The sequence below is a fragment of the Canis lupus genome, chromosome 14 (assembly GCF_003254725.2).
Source record: "Canis lupus dingo isolate Sandy chromosome 14, ASM325472v2, whole genome shotgun sequence".
NCBI lineage: Eukaryota > Metazoa > Chordata > Mammalia > Carnivora > Canidae > Canis > Canis lupus.
Genome location: NC_064256.1, coordinates 19,236,342 through 19,257,272, shown reverse-complemented (window position 1 = coordinate 19,257,272; position 20,931 = coordinate 19,236,342). Strand labels below are relative to the sequence as shown.

Sequence of the window (20,931 nt, the reverse complement as noted above, 5' to 3'; positions counted from 1 at the left end):
TCTCTAAGATGTTTCCCTAATTGGAAGGTTGGATTTTGACCCCAAGCAAATTTCTCATTTCCTTTCATTATATGTTAATGTTTAAAGGTATAGTGGTAAACCAGGTTTCTGGGGCTAGGAGTGTGATTCATAGTAATTTCTTTTTCTTTGGTGTAAATATTCTCACCACATTTGATTACATACTATGATATGAAATCACTGAACACAGTTGTGAAAATACATGCACAATTGGCTCTCATTAACTGATGCAAACTAGCGCTGGTGTACTATATTAATGATAAATACTCCTTTAAAATATGTAGAAGTTTGGGGTGCCTGGGTGGCTCAGTCAGTTGAGCATCCAACTCTTGATTTCAGTTCAGATCATGATTTCAGGATCATGAGATCCAGCCCAGCAAGGGGTTCCATCCCTGCAAGCCTGGTTAAGATTTTCTCTCTCCTGCCCACTTTGCCCCTCCATCCTTCTCTTACTCTCTCAATCTCGCTCTCAAAAACAAACAAACAAACAAACAAACAAACAAAAAAGGTAGAAGTTATTTGTTTTTTTAAATTCACTTATATTTTAATGAAGAAAAACTAGGCAATGAAGTTAAATTGACATTAACTTGAGATAATATTTTTCAATGACAATGGACACTTCGAAGATCATTTGTTTTTTGTTTTTTGTTTTTTAAGATACTATTTATCTATTTATTTGACAGAACACAAGTAGGCAGAGTGGCAGGCAGAGGGAGAGGGAGAAGCAGGCTCTCCACTGAGTAGAGAGCCCGATATGGGGCTCAATCCCACAACCGTAGGATCATGACCTGAGCTGAAGGCAGATGCTTAATTGAGCCACCCAGGTGCCCCTTAGAAGACCACTTGTGCATTTTGCATATGTTAAATTTTTTCTTAATCTGTATGAGTAAATCCATCTTCTGGTAGTTCAAATACTGTGTATGAATCATATACAAAAAGGGAAGGTGATTATTTTTATTCTCCATACTTTTCCCTGCAGTTAAATGGTCAAACAGTCTGCAAGGATCATTCTATATATTTTATAAAGCTCTTCTCTCTTAGAAATGTATTGGCTTTTGGGGGCACCTGTGTGGCGCGGTTGGTTAAATGTTCAGCTCTTAGTTTTGGCTCAGATCCTGATCTCAGAGTCCTGAGATGGAGCCCCATGTCACTCACTGCTCATTTCAGAGTCTGCCTCAGATTCTCTCTCCTTCTCCCTCTGCCCGTTCTGCTCAAGCTCTCTCTCTCACAAATAAATAAATCTTTAAAAAAAAAAAAAAGAAATGTATTGCTTCTAAAGTTTATCTTAGTTGAGTAGTTCAACTAACTTACCTCTTTGCTCTTTTTAGAAGAATTTTTCACAAGCCTCTAAAGGACTACCAAATAAACTGAAGAGATTTGCAAAGTGCCGAGACCAGGTCTTAAAAATCTTTCCTTACCCTTCAAAATGAACAGAAAGATAGAAATATGTGATACATTTTTCACAAAAACATTATCTACATACTACATGTAAGATTCTAAAACTCACAAATATAACCACATTATCCATTATACATCTAAGTATTCTACAAAGCTTTGGATGATGTTTATAAAGAAAAACAAATGTTTGATGAATGTTTTCTTTTTTTACTGATTTATTCAACTTAGCTAACTTCATCAAAGGTCCAATATTATAAATTGTATGAAAAATTCTTCCTACTTTGCTTTTTCAAGGATCCATAATCATTATGTGATTCACATGCAAGCAGGCAGCTGAATAAGACTTTACCAGTACTTATAACTTCCCATGACTACAGTGAATTTGGAAATGAGCAAAAAAAAAAAAAAAAACACCACAGCATAACTGAAAAAAAAAAAAAAAGTCCAGATAAAATAGATTTTAATAAACAGCAAAAATACTTTGTTAGGTCATCAGCTTATGTTTTAAAAGAATATGTATAATTATTCATTTCCCCTCAATTTTATTTTATTAATTAATAGTCCTAAAAACTGATAAGCTCTCTGCATTATTAATCCATTGGCTTTGAACATACATTTTTTGCTTTCAAGGAAACTGGAGCATAACTTGTAATATATCTCATGTTCTGTGAGATAACTTGCATACAGAAAAGTTATTAGAATTAAATGCTTTAGTCTGCCTATAGACAGACTTAATGTTCAGCATTTTTGAAGTCTCCTTTTAACATATCTTAGTTTTGGGGGTGCCTGGGTAGTTCAGTTGGTTAAGTATCTGACTCTTGAGCTCAACTCAGGACTTGATCTCAGGAACGTGAGCTCAAGCTCTGCATTGGGCTCCACACTGGAAGTGAAGCCTCCTAAAATTAAAATTAAAAAAAAACATAATTTAATTTCACATTTATGTACATTTATATTTACATTATTTTTAAAAATTTCAAAGACAACTTGAATTTGTTTTGTTTTTGCACACACACATACACACACCAGCTTTCCATGGAGATCAAGTATCTTATGGTGATTTTTGGTAAAATATCCATACTATCAGATGGAAATTCCTTCACTAATTAATGGACTATCTTCGAGGTTATTGCTTGAAAGACAAGAAAATTTCTGATTGCTGGATGCTAGTCTGCTCCCTTAGATTCTCTTTACTTTGTCTGCATTTACTTCTCATGACTCAATAATTTAAATTTAATTTTAATCTATCTCTAAAATAGTTTCTAGAATTCACACAGAGAGCTAAGTGGAAGCAAGGGGGATAAAGAACATTCTTTTTATTGATTACACACTGTTTCATCTTCAAAACTGCCACAAAATTATCTCCTTTTTGAAGGCTCAGCAGAAATAACACCAAGGACGTGGCATATTTACGACTCCAGCAGAAAACTAGAAAAGCATGAAAATTTTCTTTGCACTCCCAGCCAAAGTCACATAGAACAAGTGGCAATGCCAGGTTTCTTACTATGAACTTCCTCACAGGTGAGAGAAGACAAATTGCTTAATGTAAAATTGTTTAATGCAAAGTTTAATTCATCTGCTTATGTACATGTAATGTATCTGAACCTCCCGTTGGGCACGGTTAGCCAACTGTCTTCAGGGTAGTCTCTCAGAATTCTCTTTCCAAACTTCTCAAATTTTGATAATTAAAAAAAAAAAGTAAACTACAAAACCATTTCATAAAACAACAGCATTCTAATATTCAAATTAAAGGCTACTATGAGTTTAATATACTTAAGTTCTTTGTATCTTTATTCTCCCTAGAATTAATCACTAGGAAGTCCTCATGTAATAAGATTTAGTATAAGTTAAATATTTGTGAGCAAGTGGCAAGGAAATAAGAATATATATATTTGAATAAGAATATATATATAAAGAAAACTTTATCAAAAATAAGATATTTTTGTTTCATTTAGAAAAGAAATATTTTATATCTACTATATAAGAGATCTTAAATTAAACACCTGTGTTTTCCCTAGAGCTCTCGGCACAAGACTACATCCCAAGAAGCATTTGATGAATCAATTAATGTGGCCTACTAGAGAATGTATCTTTTTTTATTATCTCTCACTAAAATTCCAGTGTGGAGAACATAGAAAATTCTCAATAAAAAAATGTGGCTTGATTAATAACATACCAAGTTCACTTACTAGCTGAGCTTCCTTGAATATTGGAGGCACAATACTACAACCATTAGTGGCCAAAAACTTGTTCCTAATTTCAAATTATTCTATGGCTTTCCTTTTTATAAAGTTGAGGGAAGGGGTACCTTGGGTAGCTCAGTGGCTGAGCATTTGCCTTCAGCTCAGGTCATGATCCCGGGGTCCTGGGATTGAACCCCACATTGGGCTCCCCAAAGGGAGCCTGGTTTTCCCTCTGCCTATGTCTCTGCCTCTCTCTCTGTGTCTCTCATGAACAAATAAATAAAATCTTACCTTAAAAAAAAAGGGGGATGCCTGGCCTGAGTGGCTCACTGGTTGAGCATCTGCTTTTGGCCCAGGGCATGATCCTGGAGTCCCAAGATCAAGTCCTACATCAGGCTCCCTGAATGAGCCTGCTTCTCCCTCTGCCTATGTCTCTGCCTATCTCTCTGTGTGTCTCTTGTGAATAAAAAAATAAAATCTTTTAAAAAATAAAATAAAATCTTAAAGAAAAAATAAAGTTGAGGGAAGGTGGCTTAAAATCAGAAGCTCTGGGGATCCCTGGGTGGCTCAGCAGTTTGGCGCCTGCCTTCAGCCCAGGGCGGGATCCTGGAGACCCGGGATCGAGTCCCGCGTCAGGCTCCCTGCATGGAGCCTGCTTCTCCCTCCTCCTGTGTCTCTGCCTCTCTCTCTCTCTCTCTATGTCTATCATAAACAAATAAATAAATCTTTAAAAAAATAAAAAATAATAAAATCAGAAGCTCTGTCTACAGGGGTCAAGGACAAATGCCACCGAGTCAGGCACAAGTGGCAGCAGAGTCAGAAAAGCTGTTTCATATTCCTTCTCCTCTATCAGCATTCACCTTTCAAACTATAAGAGCTTTATCAGCATCTCTGACCCTAGCTGATCAGGGAAGCAGGCATTACATTCCCCAAAACCTAGATTTTTTTAAAGTTTTGTTTTTTTCTATTTCTAATCCTAAGTAATTAGACATGACTCCTGTCCTTCACAGACTCTGTCTGTCCTTCACAGAAGGACATGACTCCTGTCCTTCTGCATTTCACAGAAAGTCCTACAATAAGATGCATGACCCATTTAGGCAACAGTGTCAGTGGTGGCTTCTCACTTACCAGGGAGTTTCTCTGGCACACAGACCAAGGACTTGTGTAGGGCAAGGAGCGAGGAGTGGGTCACTACATCACCAGGGGAGGCAGTGAGGCTCATGCAGTAACTGGTTGTGCACATTTTGCTGCCATCATGATATAGTCATCACTTTTCTTCACCTCTGTTATCTTCATACCTACAGAAAAGAGGAATCAGAGGAAATAGAAGTTTTACTTTCTATCTTTCAGGGCGAATAGTCCATTCTCACTCATGAAAGGCAAGTAATGAATATTAGCAATTTAGAAACTCAGTTCTTTAGATCTACCATGGATATTCAGAGTTACACATTCCTAGTATGTTCACAGGATTATATAATTTTGAATTGAAAAGAAGACACTAATTCCAACACACTGTTTTATAAATGCATGGTTCTGGTCTCCATATTTTCATAGGTCAAACTGAGAGAAAACAGAGGATCAACTGAGTCAAGAGTGTATTATGAGTGGAGTAACAAAGTCAAGCAGATTTGTCTTGCTGATCTAGCTACCTTATTTCTCATTATCAAATTTCTAATCATTAACTTTAACTTAGATAATGAAATAGCCAAAGAATTGGTAAGAAAAGAAGACTGATGCTAGGGAAGAGAAAAAAGATAAAATCATTTAAATCTCCACATCAGAGGAGGACCACTGCGGGTCATTGCAAACAGCACAATAATCAACTCTAAGATATTCTAGGTCCTGAGTATGTGAAAAAAAAAAGACTGGGAACTCTCCAGATGGCTGAATAGGATTGAACAAACTATTTAGAATGCAGCACAGAGAGACAAATTAAAAACTGAAAATGAAATAAAGATATGTAAAATGAGAACTCTAACATGTCTTTAATATTCCCGAAGGGAAAAATGGAGGAAAAGGAAATGAGGCAAGTTTTGAAGAGACAATGGATGAAAAATCTCCAGAATTGAAGAAGTACATGAGTTTTCAGATTGATGTGCCACATTACCTACCTGTACAATGGAGCAGTGTTATAAAGGGAAAGGAAGGGGGGGAGAGGGGTGGGGAAGGAGGGGAGGAGAGGTGAGGGGAAGGGAGGGAAGGGGAGAGGACAGGACAAGAAACCCCACAGCTAGGCACACCATATTAAAAATGCAAAACACTAAAGATGAGGAAAAGCCATCTTTAAATATATTTCCTCCATAAGAGGAAAAATGAACATGAGAAGCAAGAAGATGCATGTAAGAGCAACACTAAAAGGAAATCAGTACTTGATTTATCTGGTCATATTTTTGCAAACGTAAACTGTTCCTTGCCTTCTTCTTCAGGTTTAGAGACCAAGAAAAAAATGGAGAAACAATGGCTTATGAAATAAAACCACTCCAGTCTTTAGAACTCCACAATGGAGCCTAAAGCGGCACCACTGTAGATGTATAGGTTAGGACTAATGGGGACGAGGGTCAGAGAGGAATTGAACTTAAATGTATGCCCCAAATTCATGTAATGATATCATGCTTGGCCTTGCATGAGGAATTGGTATGGCCTCAAATATACTAGAAATGGTCCTTATAGAGAGTAATAAAAGTTGGAGAGTCAAATCTAGGAAAACACATAGGACTATGTGTAGTTTATATGTAGTAGGTGTGTGTGTATGTGTGTGTGTGTGTGTGTGTGTGTATATATATAGTTTATATGTATTGTATGCATTGCCAGTCAAATCTGGGAAAACACATAAGATTATGGTAGTTTAAGAAGACTTATTTCACTGACTTAGAACATCAGACCCTGCACCAGTTTCACTAATGCCCAAGGAAGTGGTGAACCCTCTGACAGTAGAGTGAACAAGGCACTACTCCATCCCATGCCTGAGAGGGCTCAAAGGAGCACAGGATTAAAAGTGGCTGTAGCTATTGGCAAAATAAACAATCAGTTCTGTTAGACTCAGAGCTGTTTGTGGCCGGCCCTGGTCTATTTCCAGTGTCCAGGTGCTCAGTAAAAATTTACTGAGTGAATGAGCTAAAGTAATCTGAAACGGAAGGGAAGGGATAATGTTAATAGGCAACTCAAATCCCTCTGAAATACATCATACTCTCTCAAGTTAAATTTAGAAAATAATCTAGCCACAGATTTTCTGTGCCATCATATGTAAAAGAGGACAGTGTTATAAAAATTTTAGATAATGTTAAATTGAGTTTACTAATTTATGACATGACACTAAAGGGAACATTCTACCATTTTCAGGCAATGCAAACATATTTTTGAATGAAAATATTTAGTTTGGTTGTATATCCTTGCCATTACATAGAAAAATGACAGAGCAAGGCTTATGTGGTGGTTTTCTATTTTTTTTATGTACCCAGCCCCCAGCAACCCTACCTATTGTCCATCTGAGTGTTGCTTCCGACCTCAGAAGCCAAAGAGGCTGCAGACACTCTCCTCCTGCCCTCCTGGCAGCCTGACTGTAGACTCACAATCCAGACTTGGCCAAGTGAGTATTTCCAACCAGGGCTTCAAAAGATACAGGGTGCTGAGAAACTACTAGCTACAAAAGTCAGCAGCTAGTAGTTTAAGCTCAACAGAGATAGATGTGGAGTCCAGTGGCAGCAGCCTTGAGTGTCTTGTGTTGAACAGTCTGGCAGAGACAATAAAATCATAGCCTTGGTGTCCACTAATGGAAGTTCCAGTGGCAACCATCAAGAGTGCTCATCAGCCTCAACTGGCTGTGCTTCCTTCTCTCTGGCCAACCTTTATTTGCCTATATCAATTTTCTTGTTTTGGATCCCTAGTTTCCAGAATGATTATGTGGACAACTTTCAAACAGATTCATTTTCTCTTCAAGTTAGCCAAAACCATTTTCTTTACATAAAACTTTCACTGATACACCTTGCCATTTATGATACAAGTTCATGTGCTATAGTAATTTTATTTTATTATTATTAATTAATTAATTAATTTACTTATTTGAGAGAGAAAGAGAGCACACTCCTGAGAGAGAGAGAGAGAGAGAGAATGAGCACGGTGAAGGTCAGAGGCAGAGGGAGAAGCAGACTCTCTGCTGAGCAGGGAGCCAGACATGGGGCTTGATCCCAGGACCCTGAGATCATGACCTGAGCCGAAGGCAGACACAGTCCACTGAGCCACCCAGGTGCCACATAGTCATTTCAATATTACTCAGAGACAACACACAAACTGGGCACATGGTTGCTTACCTTACATATTTGCTACTTGAACTTGGAGTAGAAAAAGTTCTATGAATTGTGGGGTGAATTAATTAATTTGTTAAGAAGAAGTATTTCTAATTTGTCTTGGCATCACATAAACTGTTACCTGTGCAGACAGCAATGCAGACCATAACAGACACAGATGACTCTTTATATTTGGCTCAAAATCTGACTATGCCGCATCATACGCTTTGTCTTTCAGACAATGCAACCTTACTACAAAGGCATGTTTCATTTTTAACTAGGTAACTTACCTCTCAAGAGTGTGATATTGATGATGTTTTTAGTCTATACACTGATGTTACTTTCCTGTGACTCATAAGCAGCAGGTGATCGGGGACATGTTGATGCTAATTCCTCATCTGAACATCCTTCTGGGTCATACATAAACATAAAACAGACTAATTTGTATATGCTAAAATAATTTAAAGGGCCACATCACATCATCATAGTTTTAGAGGAAGAAAACTAGATGCTATTCCAAATGGTTTCTCTTTGATGGAGGAGAGGAAAAAGAAAAAGGAGTTATATACATAGATGTACATATTCTACTGCAGAAAAACTTCTAATTTTATATATACCCACACCTGCACTTAAATTGCCTTTCCCTCATTAATTCAGGTACTTTGTCATGTCAAGAGAAATTTAAACTTTAATAATGAAAAAAAGAATAAAAACATTTCCCAATCTTAAATGGCAGGAAGATGCCATAAAGGAAATGTTTATTCTCCAAAGGGCCCAAATGTATTGACCATAATTCCTCTTGAAAACACAATGGGATTCTTGTCATTTATAAGATTTTTTGTACCACACACTATTAAGTCTAATAGCTTATTTCTGAGGAGGGGGAACACGGGAAGGTGCCATTGCTCAGTTGTCTTCTACAAGGCTGGATAATGTTAAATGATGACTTCTGCTATTTCTCAAAAAAAGAAAATAGTACCTATTACTTGTGGATTCTCAGTCCATCTTTATGAATTTGTGATTCTGGGTACTAAAGAAGAAGGGGATATGTCATCTCCTTAATTAAGAAAGAGTTAACTATTCACTGGCCCTAATACTCTATCCAATGAACAGATGGGCCCTTCTCCTTTGACTCTTCCCTGATTACCATTCAATGGTTATTAAACTGCAAATTCCCAGTCATGCAGCTGCCCTTATCTACTTATTTGGAACTACTTTAAGTTATGTATAACTTAACCATCACAATTTAAATAAATAATTTACACACAGAAATAACTAGTAAAGATCTATCTAGGAGAGAAGAGGAATATAGCTTTTATCAAAATGTTCTGAATGCATAGATGAATGTTTTCAAGTTCAACAGTATCCTGTGAAGCTTATTATCTGGATAAATGGTTTCCTAAAAGCTGAGAACTATAAAATATATGGAAGATTGATACAACTTCTTAACACATATGATAAATATTAATAATTAGTAATATTTAATGAGTAGAATATCCACACTAACAATTTGCAAGTTTATTACCACAAAAACTGCATAACAGATATGACATAGAGAAAAATTAAAGCCACAAGAAATTTCTATTCCACAAGAATTAAAGTAGTTAATTTTAAATTATTATTTCTCACATATACTTGCTTCTATTATCACAAGAAATAGCAAAATAATATTTTTTTAAAAAAATTAGTGGTTGTGAAAGATTTTAGGGGCAGTATGATCCACTTAAAAGTGAAAATTTATAAGTGACAATTTTTTTTTAATTATAAAACTAAGAGATCATTCTATGAATTGAACTGCCTAAGATCATAGGATTAGGTGGGGCAAAGTTGAAACTGGGTCTGGTTACCTTTAAATCAAGCCTGTTTGTTCACATCACTACCTAGACTTCACTTCAGCCATGTTTGTGTCTCACTCACTTTTATCATGAGAATGTTACTGAAAGGAAACAAGAGTTAATTGCAAGTTGTTTGTTTTAAAGTATCTAAAGGGACATATGGCATTTTGTTCATATTTTATTGCTAAAGCCCATCTCATGGCCACCCAAACTTCAGAAGGCAGGAAAGGAAATCTTCCTGTGTGCCTAGAAGGAAAGAGAGATATTTGGTGATATATATATATATATATATATATATATATATATATATATAATATATATATATAAAATATTGGCTATATATATATATATATATATAAATAAAATAGCTATTCCCTTGAGCTTTGCAGGGAAAATATTCACTTCATTATACATTCCTTGAATAATGAATATTCATATATCTGTGAAAATGCTACCAGAAGACAGAAGGCTAATGAAATTTGATATCTGATTATACTTAACTGCTTCATGAGATATATTACTAAGCAGATTCTTAAATGGATAACATGTAAAACAGAACAAAACAAATACCCTAGAATTTAAAACCAGATTTTGAAACCCCATATTGATTGGAGGATGTAATTTCTTCAAAAATACACTTATTTATTCATTAGGTAATGCTGCTTCTCCCCTCAATTCAGCTTTGCCCAACTTAGTAACGAAGTCAGTGCAGAAAAACTATACTATAGGTATTTTTTTTCTGTACTACAGGTTTAATTGAAAAACCATCATGGTTTAAAGGAAGTAACTGAAGAAAAAATGAAATGTCCTACCTGTAAAAAAGCTCTAAACATCTGAATGGGGAATATTAAGATTGTCACTTAAAATATTAAATGTTTTCAGGGGAAAAAATACTAGGATAATAAATTGCATCTTCATTGCCTATAATGTATGTGCTATGTTAGCTCATTTAAACATTTATTATTTTTCAGAGGCACCTGGGTGGCTCAACTGGGTAAGCATCTGTCTTTGGCTCAGGTCATGATCCCAGGGTCCAGAGATTGAGGCCTGCATCGGTCTCCTTGCTCAATGGGGAATCTGCTTCTCCCTCTCCCTTTGCCCCTGCTTGTGCTTTCTCTCTCTCTCTCATGCTCTCTCATGCTCTCTCTTTCTCTCTCTTTCTCTCTCTCATAAATAAATAAATAAATAAATTAATAAATAAATAAATAAATAAATAAAATCTTTTTAAAACTTTATTTTTTTTATGTATTGTGTGGCTTATACAAAATTAATATATGAGAACAATCACCTACACAAAGACTAATGACATTATGACACTTTTAAGAATGCAATTTACCCAAGGTCTTAAAAAGCCAACCAACTTAAGTTTTGATGGGGCAGGAAAAGCTTGAGTCAAAACTACTTAGGTTTACATTTTAACTTTTCTATTTTAGCTGGGTAGCAAGCCATGTAATGTCTTTGGCCCTGTTTCCTTTTCTCAGAACTTGGGACACTTATATCCATAGCAAAGAACTGTTGAGGGGATAATTCATTCACTCACTAAACTAAATATTTAAAAAGCCCTCCAAGTGCCATGCATTTTGCTAGGCATTAGGGATACAATGAAGCACAAAGTAGGGAAGAGAGAAACTAAATCCGCAGATTCACCAAACTGGCATATTTTGATAAAGAAGTAGGGTAATTACCGTAAGAGTTATTGAGGAGGCCACTTTAGGTGGGATGATCAGAGAAGGCCTCTCTGAGAAGCTGAGATTGGGAGGATCCCAATGAACCAGGCAAAGCAAAGAGCTTGGAGGAAAGATGAGCTGAGTAGAAGAGATAGTGAGTGCAAGGGGCTAGAGGCTGACCCAGGGACATGGCACAGCTCCTACAGAACATGTAGCACTTACACCTCACCGCTCACCTCCAGCCCCAGCCTACTCACACTCTTGTAGTCATTCTGCTTTGCAGACAAACACTTCACTGGACACGCACTAACAGCTGTAATGAGTTTCAAAGGCCGCAAGCCTTTGGGGAAACTCAGTGTTAGTGTTAATATAATCATTTAAGCCTACGTGCCTGAAACATTTCCAAAGAGGAGCAAAAACGTAATCTTGAATACAGTTACTTAGGTATAGGTAATCTTGGAACAGGTCATAAATTCTAAAACATTCAAATAAAAATGAGTCTGGCACTTGCCTCTCTACAATTTAATTAATAGGTTAATTGTCTATTGTATTAACTTTCCACCAAAAGAAATATTCTAACAATATATTACTTTTAGTCAAAATAATATTCAAGTTTAGTTACTGAATCGCAGAGAGTAGCAGCCAATGTTGCTAAATTACCCAGTATGAGCTAAACAAATATCTTGCTGATAAGTTTGCAGCTTGATGCCCCTTGAGGTCTTTGTATATTTTACATGTCTTGTTAACTTCACTGAAAAATTGCTTTGAGGAAAACAGACAATCACGGACCATCCAAATAAAATCATCTTTAAAGGGTGCAATAACAAAGCTCCATCACTGAGCTCTGCGCAACATTTTGATCAAGCACTCCTGTCAAGAACCAGGTAATAGTCTCCTGATTCAACATACATAAAATTCAAATGTACAAAGACAAACATGTATTCAAGACCAGAAATATTCCAAGTACTATCCTGGTTTACAGGTTTGAGCAGATTCTAAGACATTGTCCAGGAGAAATGCTTCATCACCGTCAGGGCTGAACACTCTGTGAACAGTGGACAAATCCACATCCCATGTTATGACCCTTTGACAAAGATCAATAGGACACTAGACTGAAGTATCCAAGTGTTCCTCATTAAATCATGACGCTTTTATTAACCACAAATGATTGAGATGAGACAAAATATGAAACAAAAAGCATTGCTGTGCTAATTCCTGTTGCTTTAAATTCAATAAAAGTTAAAAATTTTCTTTTATAGTTATCCAGAAAACCATTTTCAGAGATCTTGCCTATATTTGGCTTGACTAGTAAATGAATAAAGCTACGAGCATCAAAATATTATTTTTTTAAGATTTTATTTATTTATTCATGAGAGACACAGAGAGACAGGCAGAGACACAGGCAGAGGGAGAAGCAGGCTCCATGCAGGGAGCCCGATGCGGGACTTGATCCTGGAACCCTGGGATCATGCCCTGAGCCAAAGGCAGACGGTCAACCACTGAGCCACCCAGGGGTCCCACAATCAAAATATTCTTACGTTTGAATTGTTACTCCACCACTTAACGTGAATGTTATATATATATATATATATATATATATATATATATATATATGCATATATATGTATATATACCATGAGTAGACACCTTTCGATGTATGTATCCTGCTTAGTAAAGGTCTTGAAATAATCTTATCATAACTTCTTTGCTCCACTTTTGAAAGTGAAAGCTTAACATCCTTTCTTTGCAATGTGAAAAATAATTCTGGGTGTCAGAGGGTTGGGGAAGAGTAAAGATAAAAGAATGATTTAGGTTTTCCATCATATAAGCCTCCCATTAATTCACTAATTATCTGCTCAGTTTTTTTTTTTCTGTAGCTCTCTTAAAACTATGTTTTACTTCAAATTTAAACATATTTCTTGAATAGCTTAGAAACTACAATGTAGGTTTTCTCACAGTGGATCCCTCAGTGAAAGCCTGTTTCTGCTCATTTCAGCTATTCCTTGGCATTTGTCCAGAAGCCTAAAAAGAAACAGGCTTCCTTTCAGTTCCATCTATCACAGCCACAGAATTATATAATAACATGTCAACATAATGACTTGGAGGCACTGTGAAATCCTACAGTGCCTTCCAAATCTTCCAAGAAAGATGTAGGCTTTTTTAAACAAGTATATTTTGTAGATTCATAATACTTTAAAAATTGAAAATCAATATATGGTGTTATGGTTGAGCATAATATTAAAAGATAGTATCAGGACATTCTTCAACTTATTCAAAAGAAAGTGGCATTTTCCACACTTGCTCATTCTATCTGGGACCATTTCAGCTTTCAAAAATGGGAAGAGTCTGCTTGCAGTCAGAACAAAAGGATGACTGAATGACAATTTAAGTACCTATACAAAAACAGCATTAACTGGCGTGGATTTTTTTTATCAAAAGCTGAATCCCCTTTGCTATGAAAGCTTTCAGATATTTTCTAACACATGATATAAAAAATTTTGCATTCTCTTTTTAAAATAAAAATGTGTTGATTTTTTCACAACCAAAGCCACACATAATTTCCTGACCAAAAATTATAATAACATGTCTTTTCTGAATATGCATGCTTATTGTTATAGAGATTTTAGAAAACAGAAAAGTACGAAGGAGAAAATAAAAAGCATCTATATGTTCACCTTCCAAAGATAACTGCTCTTAATATTCTGGCACATTTTGTTTGGATTTTTAAAAGCTTTTGTTTTGGGGACACCTGCGTGGCTTGGTGGTTGAGCATCTGCCTTTGGCTCAGGGCGTATTCCGAGGGTCCTGGAATCGAGTCCCACATCAGGCTCCCCACAAGGATCCTGCTTATCCCTCTGCCTGTGTCTCTGCCTCTCTTTGTGTGTCTTTCATGAATAAATAAATAATCTTAAAAAATAAAAATAATAATAAAATCTTGTGTTTTGAAAGAGTTTTAGACGTTTAGAAAAGTTGCAAAAATAGTACAGAGAGCTATCTTACATGCTTCACCCAGCTTCCCTTGCTATTAATATGGTTAATAACCATCTTCCAATTACCAAAACTAAGAAATCGACTTGTACAATACAATTAGCTAGACTAGAGAATGAATTCAAATTTTTCTAGTTTTTCTATTAATGTCCTCTGTTCCAAGATCCTTTAGGAACTCATGTTGCATTTAGCTGGCACATTTCCATAATCTCCTTTGACCTATGACATGTGAACATAGTCTTATCTCCTCAAACTCTCACCTACTAATTTTTGTAACCATCAGTGGATCTTACCTTTGATGATTTGTTGGTATTCTAATGGTAGTTTTCTGTTTCATTCATAACTTCTACATTTCTTAACTGGACAACTTTTTAAGGAACGGTTCTCTCTCTCTCTCTCTCTCTCTCTCTCTATATATATATATATACACACACACACGTATATGGAGAGATATATAGATCTATATATATAGATATATATAATATATAGATATATAATATATATAGATCTATGGATCTCTCTACATATATACACACACATATATATGGAGAGATATAGATATATAATATATAGATATATGTAATATATTATATTATATATAATAATATATAGATATATATAGATCTCTCTCTCTCTACATATATATCTCCATATATATGAAGATATATATGTAGAGAGATCTATATATACACACATAGACACACAGACACACACACACACCCCCATTGGGGTTCTTCCCACATCATGGTTGATTTAAAAAACATTTTACATACTATATAATTAATTTTTTTGTTGTTTGTTTCCAAGTAACTTTAATGCATTCAGAGCAAAGCTCATGAATATTTACAGAATACAAAATTGTCATTCTTTGAAGTGTAGAATTCTTCGAGTTTTGACAAATGCACAGTCTTGTATCCATCGCCTCTGTACTGTGAACATACATGTACCCTCAACTCTCAGCCTCCAGAAACAGTTGAGGAGCCTGTGGTGCTCCGCAAAGCAGTTTTGCTTCAAACAAATCAGCAAACGAACAAACAGCATCTCCCTGTTCACTTCTCCCACTTTTCAGTCTCCTCATCACAGGGCTCAGATGCTAGGTTTTGAGGTGTGCCCAGCAAGCCTGAAAACCCCCTTCATCTCTGTGTTCTCCCTGATGAATCCCCTGCAATAAAGTCATTAGCTCTTTACCATGTGTGGTTTTATAGGCATATGCAATCGCTCTCTCCCCACCCCAACTTCCCTCACAGGCCAGATCCCATATTCAAGACTGAAAATATATTTTTGCTCAAATACCTTACTCAGCATGGGTTTCCCTTTGAGCTAGTTCTCATCGGATGGGAATGACCTGCTCCTTTGTAGTTCACAGAGCTGCAGAGAACTGAAGCTTCCCAAAATGCCCTAGAGGCGACTGAAACTTTGAGCGTTAGTCACCAGGCAGCACTGCAGGGACCCTCAGTGGATGTTATCCGAGAAGGACCCTGGTTCAAGTCTGCTGATCAGTGTGGGAGGACTTACGACATGGCTGGCTTTCAGACAGTGGTTAAGATTGTGGAGTCTTTAAGGACTCTGGATTCTCCTGTCCCAGAGTGGGGGCAGTCTTTCATCCCACATGTGAAGGAGTTTGGACATCTGTAGCAACCATGACTGCAAGGAGCCGGGAACTTTTTTGATGTCTGTGAACTATACTTCAAATATCTCTACCACCAAATGGTTCATTGATCCTTTTTTTTTTTTTTTTTTTTATTGGTGTTCAATTTACTAACATACAGAATAACACCCAGTGCCCGTCACCCATTCACTCCCACCCCCCGCCCTCCTCCCCTTCTACCACCCCTAGTTCGTTTCCCAGAGTTAGGAGTCTTTACGTTCTGTCTCCCTTTCGGATATTTCCCACACATTTCTTCTCCCTTCCCTTATTTTCCCTTTCACTATTATTTATATTCCCCAAATGAATCCTTGAGAGTTAAATGAAAAGAGTATCAAATGCCCCTGCTCTTCTTTAGATTCCTGATACTCTTTAATTTTGGAGCCAACTTCCCAGTTTTGAAGTTGAAAAGACTGAAGAACTTGGCCAGTTTACAGCTTCAAAAAAATAAATGAAATGGAGAAGATAAGGCTGTCTTGAGGCAGTACAATAATAGAGAGTCTTCCCACTGAAATGTACAATTGCCTTTAAAAAATTGTTAAGGGCAGATGGGAGAAGAAAAAAGATAAGGACGATGCTGTCTGCCCACTTTTTTTTTTTTTCTAAGGCGAGTGTTGAAGATTTTTCAAGTAAAATAGGAATATTCAATTTTACCTCCTTGTAGGGATTCTTATTTTAGTCTAGTAGGAAATGGTTTTCTACCCACGTGAAAACGCTCTTCTCAGCCAGAGACCAAAGATTGGAGCTAGAAATGCAAGCAGGGGTGGGGCAGAAAGAGCACACATGCTGAATCAATCAGCCAGGATTTGAATCAACCTTCCCTCAATTACCAACGACTTTAAGGGAGTCATTTAATTTCACTGGCTATTTTCCTATCTGTAAAGTAACACAGACCTCACAGTTTGTTATTAAGATCAGATAAAATAATTTGTGCTTAAATGCTTGGCACATAATAGGTTTTCTAGAAATGTTCATTGAACCGGAAAATAACTGGTCGTATATGGTTCAGCATACTTTGCCTTTAAGGCAACTCCAGTGATAGAATTTATGCATATTGGTTTTGCTCCCTGGCTGCTTGGCACCATGGTAAACATTATAACTCAGGAGAAACAAAATTTGTCTCTGATGGGTGGCAGCTCATGTTCTAGAGCTGACCCATTACAGTCAATTGCATATGAATAGGAAGATACACCAATGTCTACTCCAGAATTACTGCCAAAGAATTGATATAGAGAGTGTCACTCTCTGGGTAGGAAAAAATAAAACCATAGCCTGATGCTTCAGAGAAAGCTCTATTTAAAAAAAACAAAGCCTGAGTACTGGGTGTTATACACCAATGATGAATCACTGACCTTTACCTCTGAAACTAATAATACACTATGTTAATTAATTGAATTTAAATTTTTTAAATGTGACAAAAATTAAAAATAAAATTTTAAAAAAACAAAGCCTCTTTTGGGAATTTTCTCGAAGCTATCTTTTTTTTTTTGTTTTTGAAATCACAATTGGACATTTAAAAAAAATTACAGCTGCTGAAAATAGCTCAAAATATAAAAAGGAATTTCCTTTAGTATAGCATTTTTCTGCCCCTTTAAAAGTTAGCTGACTTCATGGAAACTTACCATTTAATTAAAACTTTCTTAGTTAAATCTCATTAGCAACAAACCCATATCATTAATAAAATTTCCTATTTGTTGCCTTAACTAAAATAGGGTGACTATATCGTTTATTATCCAGGCTGAAATGCTTTGGGGAGTAAAAGTAGGCTTTATTAATAATTATGCTGGGACCATAAGGCATATTTAGAGACGGTTTTGGGAAAACCTGGACAGAGGGCTATTCTAACTTTCCAGAAAGGTCAACTAGCCTGATCACAACTGTGATACAAGAAGTGGGGCTGCTTAGAAACACACTGTGAGTCTTCTCCTTGAATTGGAAGATTTGCCTGGAATTTCCATTCTAGCATTAACTGTTATTCTAAGAAAAACTATGTAGACTCAAATTGTCCCCAGATTTCAAAGCTGGAGTAGATTTCTTATATGGATGGCCTAAACTTTGATTTACTTTTGGCTGATGCATTAGAGACAGTATGCCAATTTTGTGATTATTAGATCTGAACCTCATCATATGGCACCCTCCACCCATGTGATGGGACACATTATTTTCAATAGGTCTGAGATTACATGGCTAAAAGACAAATGTGGACTTTCAGATAACATGTGAAGAGAAACAGGGGTGCCCATGTATATATTATATTTTATGGATATTTCTGTTGAAATATTACAGTGTATATAGTTTACATTTGAGTCTATTGGGTTTATCCAGTAGGTGCAGTGGGACTTGTCTTGATACTGTGCAGTATTCTGTCAAATAATTAGCTTAATAACACAATAGCATAAATATCCTCAGTAGTTATTATATGTAACTCACAGTTATTTAAAATGTTCTGCTAAGGGCATTTCCCCTTTTCCAGATTTCAGACAAGGCCTATTTATTCCATCTCTGCCTTACCTTTTTCAAGCTATCTATGTTCACTTTGAAAATTTACTACTTCACTATATCTTCTAATTAAGAGACTACTGGAGACACTAAAAGATTTAAAGAAAAAAAGGGAATGATTGCATTTTTAAAACCCCCAATTAATAAGTTTTTTTCAAAAGCCAGATACTATATAATATTTAACATGTGTCCCCAGTACACTTGTAAATTCCTTCTTCCCTTCTTTTTTATATCACTCATTTTATAATCCAACCAATGTTTTTGAACTATTTTCTATGTGCTAAGCACTATTATCAGAGGACGTGGCAAAAGAAATAAGACATGTGCAGTATCTCAATGGGCTCACTACTTTATTTCTGCTATTTAGAATAAGGTAACAGGGTAAGGATTATGACTATATATTATATATGCTCAGGGTTCAGAATAAAATGTGCAAAATATGCAAATTCTAAGCTTCTTTTGAAGTCTAGCTATTTAAAAGGTCAAAAAAAGTGTTTTCCTCTCCAGAGCTAATAGAGATGTAGGGATATCTGCCAAGCAAAGAGGTTCAATTTGGCCATGTGTTCATTAGCTTCTCCATACACTGCCACTCTACTTAGACAAGAGGAGCTACTTAACGAATGTTCTGAGGGCGGTCAGGCTGAATGAGTGCTTTTCCCAAAGGAAAAATCTCATTTTTCACTGATATTTAATTATTTCTTTTATTTTTTTCTCTATTAAACAAAGGTCTTGATAAATGGTCTTTGCAAAACCCACCTATTTTACCTCCTTTATGAATGTTAGATTATACAATATTTCATTTCAGAGTAAAGTATCTTTAATGCAAATGCTCTTATATAACACCAATTCTGTAGAAGAGATTATGAATTTAGATATTTCATTAACAAAGAACCACTGACTGAGCATGATTACTAATTTATATTCTCCCTGTGAAGACAAAAAAGACTTGCCAAAATTCACCAAATTATTAAATATTTGGGTAAGTATGACTTACCTAAGGTTGATTTAAAATACTATATATTAAATTTCCTGCAGTTCAATGTAAAAATTCAAAGCTCAACTCAAGAGAAGCTGACTAGAACATTTAAAAACAAACTGACATTTCCAAAACTATAAAGAGGCAAGGTCAGAAAGAAACAATATGAAAAATAAATTAAATAATTTATTAATTAAATTAATTTTATTTTATTAATTAAATTAATTAAATTAATTATAAATAATTAAAATAACTCCAAAAATAAAATATAGAAAGATATATTGTATGAGATTCCAGTAACTGATATAAACCAAAGGAAATAGGAAAACATCTCCATAAAGATAGCATAGCCTTAGGAGATTGTCTCAAGTGTTATGATTTGGGTTTTTTCTGCTTTCCAGACCAAAGCAGGTCATAAATGCATCTTTATCCAAAGGGCAAAGTGGCCCGGCATCTATGCCTCCTTCCTGATCACTCATATCCATCAACATTACAACAGACAAATTTATGAGCTGACTTGTTATATTGACAGTTGGAAAGGGACTACCAAGTTACAGTAATTTACAAGGGAGGGGGCATTCTTCGGTGGCACAGGACTTTCTCCAGGGAAGACAGAGCCTTCCTAAAGCTGTTTGATGTTGGAGTCCCTTGTCACCAAATAATCACATATGTCTCCTGAGTTCTGAACAAATTGATAAGTGGGCTCAAGAGTCAGATAGTGATCAAACCATCTACTGAAATTTCATTAAACCTGGATTAGAGCATTCCCTTGGACCCAAGAACAAAAATATGCCTCTAATTCTTTCTCCTAGGCACTCCCAACTCTTCACCCAGTCAGGGACAAATAAATTGGGCAGCAGCGCAGGTTTTCTTCTCTTCAGGAAAGAGGGAGATGGGAGGCTCCAAAAGTGAGCTGAAGAGAAGAATAGAGGGACAGAAAGAGAAGTGACACACGGGCTGGGCATTTGGCACCTTAATTTTGTCTAACATGAACCACTGGTTAGATAAATCACCTTAAAAGGAGCTATTTCTATCTCATCCTTCACAGAGGCTGAAGTCACTGGTGAATGGGGGTGGGGGGAGATGTGAGAAGGAAAGATGGTCAACTTTATGGAGGTTGGGGGGAAAAATGCAGATCCTCTAAACCAAATCTGGTGAGACAAAAACCTCTTCAATTCTTCAATTACATTCATCTAGGTTGTACTTTCTCTATATATACATATATATACACTCTAACTATACACACACTGGAGCCACTTATTCTGGTACAGAATCCTATTTGGCTTCATTATTACTTAAATGTTTCATATGTGGGTTTTCCTTCCCTGATTATGAATTATAAATTCCAAAAGGAAGACAGTACAGTGCAGCAAAAGCATCTGGGCTTTAGGTTCCCAGAGAACTGGGTGCAATTTCCAGTTGTGCACTTTGCCAGGTGTGTG

At 36.1% G+C, this 20,931-nt stretch overlaps 1 long non-coding RNA gene across 1 annotated transcript; it reads left to right on the top strand.

The window, feature by feature from the left end:
- The first annotated feature begins 825 nt into the window (after positions 1-825).
- Positions 826-5,727, top strand: LOC125752445 (uncharacterized). The gene is made up of 3 exons (XR_007401956.1): positions 826-1,415; positions 2,789-2,934; positions 3,432-5,727. It is a non-coding gene; the product is annotated as an uncharacterized LOC125752445 (long non-coding RNA).
- The last annotated feature ends 15,204 nt before the right edge of the window (positions 5,728-20,931 follow it).